General features: G+C 36.2%; 3 gene segments (V, D, J or C); 2 read left to right on the plus strand and 1 right to left on the minus strand.

Annotated features, from left to right (window-relative positions):
• Positions 1-531, plus strand: LOC308389666 (Ig kappa chain V region 3381-like). The segment is given in 2 exons: positions 1-49; positions 221-531.
• Positions 532-3,608: 3,077 nt separating this feature from the next.
• On the plus strand, positions 3,609-4,090 carry LOC308389667 (Ig kappa chain V-VI region NQ2-48.2.2-like). The segment is given in 2 exons: positions 3,609-3,660; positions 3,753-4,090.
• Positions 4,091-5,603: 1,513 nt separating this feature from the next.
• LOC308389668 (Ig lambda chain C region-like) lies at positions 5,604-7,327 on the minus strand. The segment is given in 2 exons: positions 7,291-7,327; positions 5,604-5,926 (listed from the first exon to the last, which is right to left on the minus strand).
• Between the last annotated feature and the right edge of the window lie 389 nt (positions 7,328-7,716).

The raw sequence follows: 7,716 nt of genomic DNA on the forward strand, positions 1-7,716 counted from the left end.
ATGGTGTTTCCAATGTTGGTGGTTCTTTTGTTAGGCTTTCTGAGTCAGGGTGAGAGTTTTGAAAACATTTCTGACATATAAAACAAATTTTATGTTTGGTGACATGTTATCTGCTCCTTCTGTGTACATTGAGTTTGAGAGTTTAAAATGCCTTACTGATGTTTACTATTTGAAAGTTAAAAAATGCTGTTAAAGTCTTTGTTTTATTTCTTCATTTCAGGGTCATTTGCCAATAACTTTCTGACTCAGACTGATGAAGCCAAGTCTGTCAGTCTTGGTGGGACCGTGACCATCAGCGCCACAGGGAGTTCAAATATTGGTCCTGATCTCAGTTGGTACCTTCAGAAACCTGGACAGCCTCCCAAACTCCTTATATACAGAGCATCAACTCGCTCCTCAGGAACTCCGTCACGATTCAGTGGCAGTAGATCTGATTCTCAGTACACTTTAACCATCAGTGGTGTTCAGGCTGAAGATGCTGGAGATTATTATTGTCTGGGTGACCATGGTGGTGGAGTGTTCACACAGTGATATATAGCTGTACAAAAACCTCCTTCAGCAAGACTGAAGGCTGCAGGTGCAGATAGCTGGTGCAGAGGCTGTGATGAAAGTTACTGGCCCAGTGAACACAAAAAGAGCACAAACACAAGAACATACTAACATACTAAAAGCTTAAACATGCTGATTTAACTCTGCTAAAAAACAGTAAATGTAGTTTTCCTCTTGAACTGATCAACTAATAAAATAGAAACATATTATTTACTGTTACAAAATACACTAAATCACAGCTAAATCACAACAGTTGCCTCAGAGAGCTTTATATTGTAAGGAAAGGGCCCTACAATAATACAGAATAGACAAAACTAAAACATGTTATGTTACTGAAACAATAAATAACGGGTTATAACCTTGACTGTGTGATAGATTGGTGGTCAGTTACTGAAAGGATCTTCATTGAAGTGGCACTACAGTCTTAAAAATCTGTAGTACATTGTATTTTCTTCTCTACATTTTGTATTACTTCCAATGCACTGCACACAATAAGGTAACATAATAATAAGATGTTCTAACAGTTTTTAAAATAGAGTTCTCACATTTAAGACATAGACTAAGTCACAAAGTGTTACACATTTACAATATAATGCAAATGTAAAAAAATAACTTCACATATCACACAAACAAGGTACCCGTACATTATACATGTATTTACAATACATGTATTTTTCAGTTAAACATTTAATATAAAACATATATTTACCTTTATTTGAAATTGATCTTGATTATGTTTCCTGTCACAGGGTTGTAATGATGACTGCAATTTAATCTTTAGTCCACGTTGTGAAGAGACCTTAACTGCATGTAATCATGATGGATGACCCTGACCATTCATCCAGCTCTCCTGGCTCAGACTCAGACTGCTGCTGCTGTAGAGTCCACTCTTCTCCTGAGTGAAAGCCAGGCCAGATTTTACTGTAACATACAAAATGTGGAAAGAAGTTGTTTGAAATATGTCAAATGACTACAAAAGGACGGTGTGCACAAAAATATGTGCAGATTTATTAAATGGTATTAAATAGAAAAAGAAATAATAACAGAAATGCTCCGAATCTGAGATTTTAAAATAACCACAAAAAACAGAAAATCGTGTAAAAAAAATACAAATGACGTAAAACAGTATAAGGAGATTGGTGTCTTGGTCAGTGTGTATCATGGTTAAATTAGTATTGGTAAAAATGCTAACAGTCATTTTAACAGTGTTAGAGTGTTTTGACCTACAGGAGAAGAACTGACCACAAAAGAAGGGTGTTCACAGTAACTCAGTGCAAAGACAATAAACAGTGTGAACCAGGAAAAAACCCTGGTGACAAAATAAAAAAAATGAAATAACCACAAATAGCCCGCAATTGTATAAAAAAAAATGCAAAATGGCATAAAACAATATAAGGACATGCAAATAAGCAAATTAATAACCAAATAAGCCAAAGTATAAAAACACACTATAAAGAAATACATTGAATGCAAAAGTCACAAAATGGCAACTGAGACACAGACAGACAAAACATGTATAAAAACCTTAACAGAAATGAATTAAAGAAAATTACAATTGGCCAGAAGGAGACAAAGAAAATGTGTTTTTTCATCGATGTCCAGTCTGCTTTTTGGATCTGTGTATCAGAGTCAATTTTATATGTATTCTCTTATTTTGACATAAGAGGGCACTATTTGTACAGCAGCAATGTACAATTTCCACCCAGACTCCATTGGTGCAGGTGTGTGCTCACTGACCCATGCATTAATTTGAATATCTGTCGCACACCCTGGATGCAAAATAGTTTTCTATAGTTTCAGAATTTTTTTCCCCTTCTGTAAAATGACAGTTTTTAATGTTTTGCTGGGTGGACCGCTGTCTTTAAGTCTATAAGGCCATCTCTCTGAGCTGTACAGCCAGCACAGAAATCTGTAATTACCTCAACTCTGAACTTATGAAGATCTAAATTACTGCTGTGTTGAAACATATGTGTGAGAACAAGCACATTAGTTATACTAATATCAAATTAAACTAGGGACTGATGTGTTGCAGAGATGATCTCTCGGAGGAGATTAGAGACAACACTGTTCCATAGAAACTCCCTGATACTCATTAACGGGTAGTGAAATTGACATTTGCGCTCCTTTTTTCAGCTTCACACTTCAGTTATGCAAACAGTTTCCTTATGCAGAAACAAACATTGTTCTTAGAATCTATAGTTCCAAAGCAAAAGGTAAAATAAACTCCAGAATACAGATTTTTTCCTTTGGATTAGATTAGTTTCATACCATAGACAGAGACTTGACTTTATAAGTAAACATGCAGTAACATATACAACCTGCTAGATTAGTAGTTAGTATGTTAAAACAAAACAAGTTTTACCTCACAGTCTGAGGATCTGGTCTTCTTGAGCTTCAATAATTATTATCTAATGAGTTTAAAATCAAAAAGCTCTGTGAGGTCTGAGCAAAAATGCCAACATCATCATGTTAAAGCATTTGCCAATAACTTTTTGACTCAGACTGATGAAGACAAGCAACATTTCAAGCAAGATGTGCTGCTTTTTCCCTCATTTATTTTTGTTGATAAATGAATGATTTGTTTTCTAAGCTATTACCACTCAATTACCTGTGGTAGTTCCATGTAATAAGCATGCAAAATGCAAAGCTGCCCGTTTCTATATAATAACATATTATTAACCTATTAAAAAACTTAATTGAATGAACTGGAAAAACATATGCAGAATCATAATAATTAAAATTGAATGAAGAATACACATGAATACATTAGATTCACATATACTCTTTCACAGCATAATTAATATCTAGATGACAATACATAAAATGGTAAAAATATTTCAGGTAGGAAAGAAAGTAGAACACATTCAAAATGTTCAATAAACAAAAATAAGATATATAAATTTCCTTCAGTGTGTTGAGAGCAGAGAAATGATTTCCATAGAGAGGAGGCTTTGCATCATCAGCTTATCCTCCAGAGAACTGAGAAGGTTTATAGTCCTGTGACTTCAACACTGCAGGACTCACATCTGTCAGTCAACACAGCAGAAAGCACAACCACCATGACTCTCATCACCATCCTCATCTGGACGCTGACCTGCTGCTGTTTTACAGGTTCATTCACTCAGCAACATTTCAAACATGATGTGCTGCTTTTTCTCTCATTGATTTCTGCTGATAAATGAATGATTTGTTTTTGTCTGCAGGATGCAGCGGTCAGGTGACTGTGACTCAACCTCCAGTAGTGACATCTACTCCTGGATCCACTGTCACTCTGACGTGTAAAAACAGTAAAAATGTTGCATATTGTCCTGATAGTGATAACCAGTGTATGTCCTGGTATCAACAGAAATCTGGACAGACTCCAAAGCTCCTAATAAAACAGGGGAACAAAATTCAGTCAGGAACACCAACTCGATTTAGTGGCAGTGGAAGCAGCTCTGACTTCTCTATGACCATCAGTGGAGTTCAGGCTGAAGATGCAGCAGTTTACTACTGTCAGAGTGCCCATGTAATAAACAGTACTACTGTGTTCACACAGTGATTTGCAGTCGTACAAAAACCCCCCTCAGTCAGACTGCAGAGAAACTGAGCTGTTACAGCAGGAACTGACTGCAGCTGCTGAAGAGGAAGAAACTCTGACACAGACCACTGAAAACAGAGCTGACAGTAATCTCACCAAGCACTAAATCCAGAATTGTGCAGATATATTTAATTTGGGGTGATTTTAGAAAGGATAAAAAAAAACCCAGACCCATCCACAAAGTCGCTTTCTTATTGTGTTTCCAACTGTATTCACAGGAAGAGTTGGCAAATTACACAGAAAGATCAGATTTTTTTTTACATTTATATTCCCATTAAGTCTCTTGATGATTATAAAACAAAGTGATCTGAGTTTTTAATACTGTATGATCCCACGTGTATAATGATTTGTATAATGATCAATTAGAAAATGGTAGGTACAAATACAGTGCCTCTGGAAAGTATCCACAGTACTTTACTTGTTCCATATTGTGTCACATTACATCCTTATTCCAAAATGTAACTACTGAGATTCGCTTCTTTTCCACTTGATGATCTGCTGCACCTTGCGATGTGGTAGGACTGTATCACTCACACTTTCACACACAGCTGGTTATACATGAGATCACTGACTGACATTCTCTCTCCCCTATTTTCTTTCACACCCTGGGAATTTTTTGGACTTTACCCCTTGGACATTTTTTTATTTGGGACTTTGAACAATAAGCTGTTGTGTAGAACATTCTCCACATGTGAAAAGAGTGTGAGATTTTCATTTGAATGTACAATGGATTTGTGTAATCTGTTTCTATAAGAGTTAAGGAGTCAGGTTACTAGGGTGCACCTGAGCATTGAAACCCAACGTTGAAACCGAGAATTGAAAACCAAAAGTAACATATGGCCAAGTCATTGTCTTAGCAGTTTATGTGTTTTACTTTTCTTTCATTTTTGTAAGTTTCCGTTCTGCAACTGTAAAGTGCCTTTAACCTGTGCTTGTCAACCTTATGGTTTTTTTCACTAAAGTCGGCTGGTTCTTTTGAGTTACATTCTTGTCTCTGTGTCTCATTTAAACACACCCCTGTGCTCCTATAGTCGAACCTATTGGCCCATTGATATATTCTTTTCAACAATTCCCCTTACTGTGTTACATATACAACTACGTTTATAGTGATTCAACCTTTATATTTATCATTAAATATGAGCAAAAGTTCATGAGCACATCTTTTTTAAGTGTAGTAACAGAAACCAATGTGTATTTATTTCCAAACTTTAATAAATTGCATTTTTTTTTATAAAAGTTATAAATTCTTATAGATAAAGAATCAAAAGATAAAATGTTAGTGATTTTTCATGAACTGGGATTTTATTTTGTTCCGCAGACTTTCTTTTTATAGCATGGTTTGAAAACACAATGTGAATAAACAGATGACATCTGCATGCACAACAACAGACAACAATGTTTGCAGGAAAATTAAAACAAATTAAACCTGTAGCTTCATCAAACACATATGCAAACAGGAAGTGTTGCTGAAGTTCTACTCTGAGCAGTGGTCAGGGTCCAGGGTTTGAGTGACAGGGCACTGTCCACTCAGACTGGCCTCACAGCTCACTGAGCCCGCCTTCTTCCACTGGTCTGCAGAGAGGCTCAGGGTGCTGCTCCAGCTGTAGTGGCCGTCTGTCCCCAGGACCTCCAGGCTGCTTGACACACCTGAGGATGTGCTGGTGCCCCCCACCTTCCAGCCCAGCTTCCAGTTTGAGGGGAAACCGCCGGCAGCCAAACACACCAGAGTGGCACTACTCAGTTTGTCTTCCTCTTTGGATGGAGGGAGGACAGTGAGGGTGGGCCTCACCACACCCACTGGAGGAGAGAGTGGGGAGAAGAGCAACCAAAGACATAAGAATCAAAGCAGGAAAGGAATACCTACATGGTGTTTAATCATTAATTATTGATGAATATTATTATTTCTATAATGTTTTACAGTCAATAACTCATCTATGTGATAATTTTCAATGTTACACTCACAGAGTTGAAACACTCATGTACAGTTTAAACTTTGTCATCTGCTTCTTTCACTTCCTTTTAAACTACAAGTACAATCAATCATCCATGAACTCAAAGCTGGTCTGTGTTTACTGACACTTTTTTTTTTTTTTTAACTTTTGGGGAAATCCATAAAATACTGATATTTTCAAAATAGAAACAATAAAGAAATAAATCCACAAACACTATATTTGACAATCAAAGCTTGAAAATAACAAAACCTGAAATATTTTAACTGGAAAATACTAAAAAGATATTAATTAACATTTCAGAGAAACTTAAAAATGAAAAGGGAACAAAATATTTTTGTGTGTGTGTTTTTTGTGTTTTTTTTAACGTAAATTCTGACATTTGTAAAACTGAATGAGTTTCTCAGGGAAGTTATTTTGCAGACTGTGAGATCAACTTTGTTTTATAAATAATGAAAATGATCAACAACAATCACCAAACTTGATCAAATATCTTTTCAAAATTTTATAAAATGTTTTGTAATGGTAGTAAATTAAAATTTCTGGTACTTACAGTCAACGGTGAGTTTGGTTCCTCCACCAAAAGTCCACCACAGTGATACAAACTCATTAAGTGGCCGTACAAAAACCTCCTGCACTCTGATCAAGCATCTAACAACTGAAAATGAACCTTTTTTCATGTAAAACATCACAGCACACCTCATTAAATGCAGAAGATGATTTGACTAAAGTGACTTAAAGTGTTTAATAATTTTAAATCATGATTATCATAATTGTATTTTTAGGATTAAGAATTGAAAGACAAAATTTAATTTTCACCTCACACATACACAAAACTGTTTAAAACAGCAAAGAGAAACATTTCAAGAAATCATGAATTCTGAAACTATGAGAATATAATAAAGATGGCTTTACAGGTATATTGTATTTGTTGATACTAAAATCAAAAAGTAAACATACAAACCAGAGTGCCATTTTAATCCAGGCGTTAAAAATGCATAAATATGTTTCCAATATATTTTCTCTATTCCATAAAATCATTAATGGTATTAGTTCAAAGCAATTTTCTTTTGATTTTGTTCCCCACATTGCCGTCAGTGTGTTGAGAGCAGAGAAATGATTTCCATAGAGAGGAGGCTTTGCATCATCAGCTGATCCTCCAGAGAACTGAGAAGGTTTATAGTCCTGTGAGTTCAACACTGCAGGACTCACATCTGTCAGTCAACACAGCAGAAAGCACAACCACCATGACTCTCATCACCATCCTCATCTGGACGCTGACCTGCTGCTGTTTTACAGGTTCATTCACTCAGCAACATTTCAAACATGATGTGCTGCTTTTTCTCTCATTGATTTCTGCTGATAAATGAATGATTTGTTTTTGTCTGCAGGATGCAGCGGTCAGGTGACTGTGACTCAACCTCCAGTAGTGACATCTACTCCTGGATACAGTGTCACTTTGACCTGTAGGACCAGCCAAGCTGTTTACACATGGGTTGATGGTCGTGAGGGTATGTTCTGGTATCAACAGAAATCTGGACAAACTCCAAAGCTCCTAATTCGACATGTGAGCATAAGACATTCAGGAACACCATCTCGATTTAGTGGCAGTGGAAGCAGCTCTGACTTCTCTATGAC

Source organism: Rhamphochromis sp. 'chilingali', assembly GCF_963969265.1.
Source record: "Rhamphochromis sp. 'chilingali' genome assembly, chromosome: 21".
Lineage (NCBI taxonomy): Eukaryota > Metazoa > Chordata > Actinopteri > Cichliformes > Cichlidae > Rhamphochromis > Rhamphochromis sp. 'chilingali'.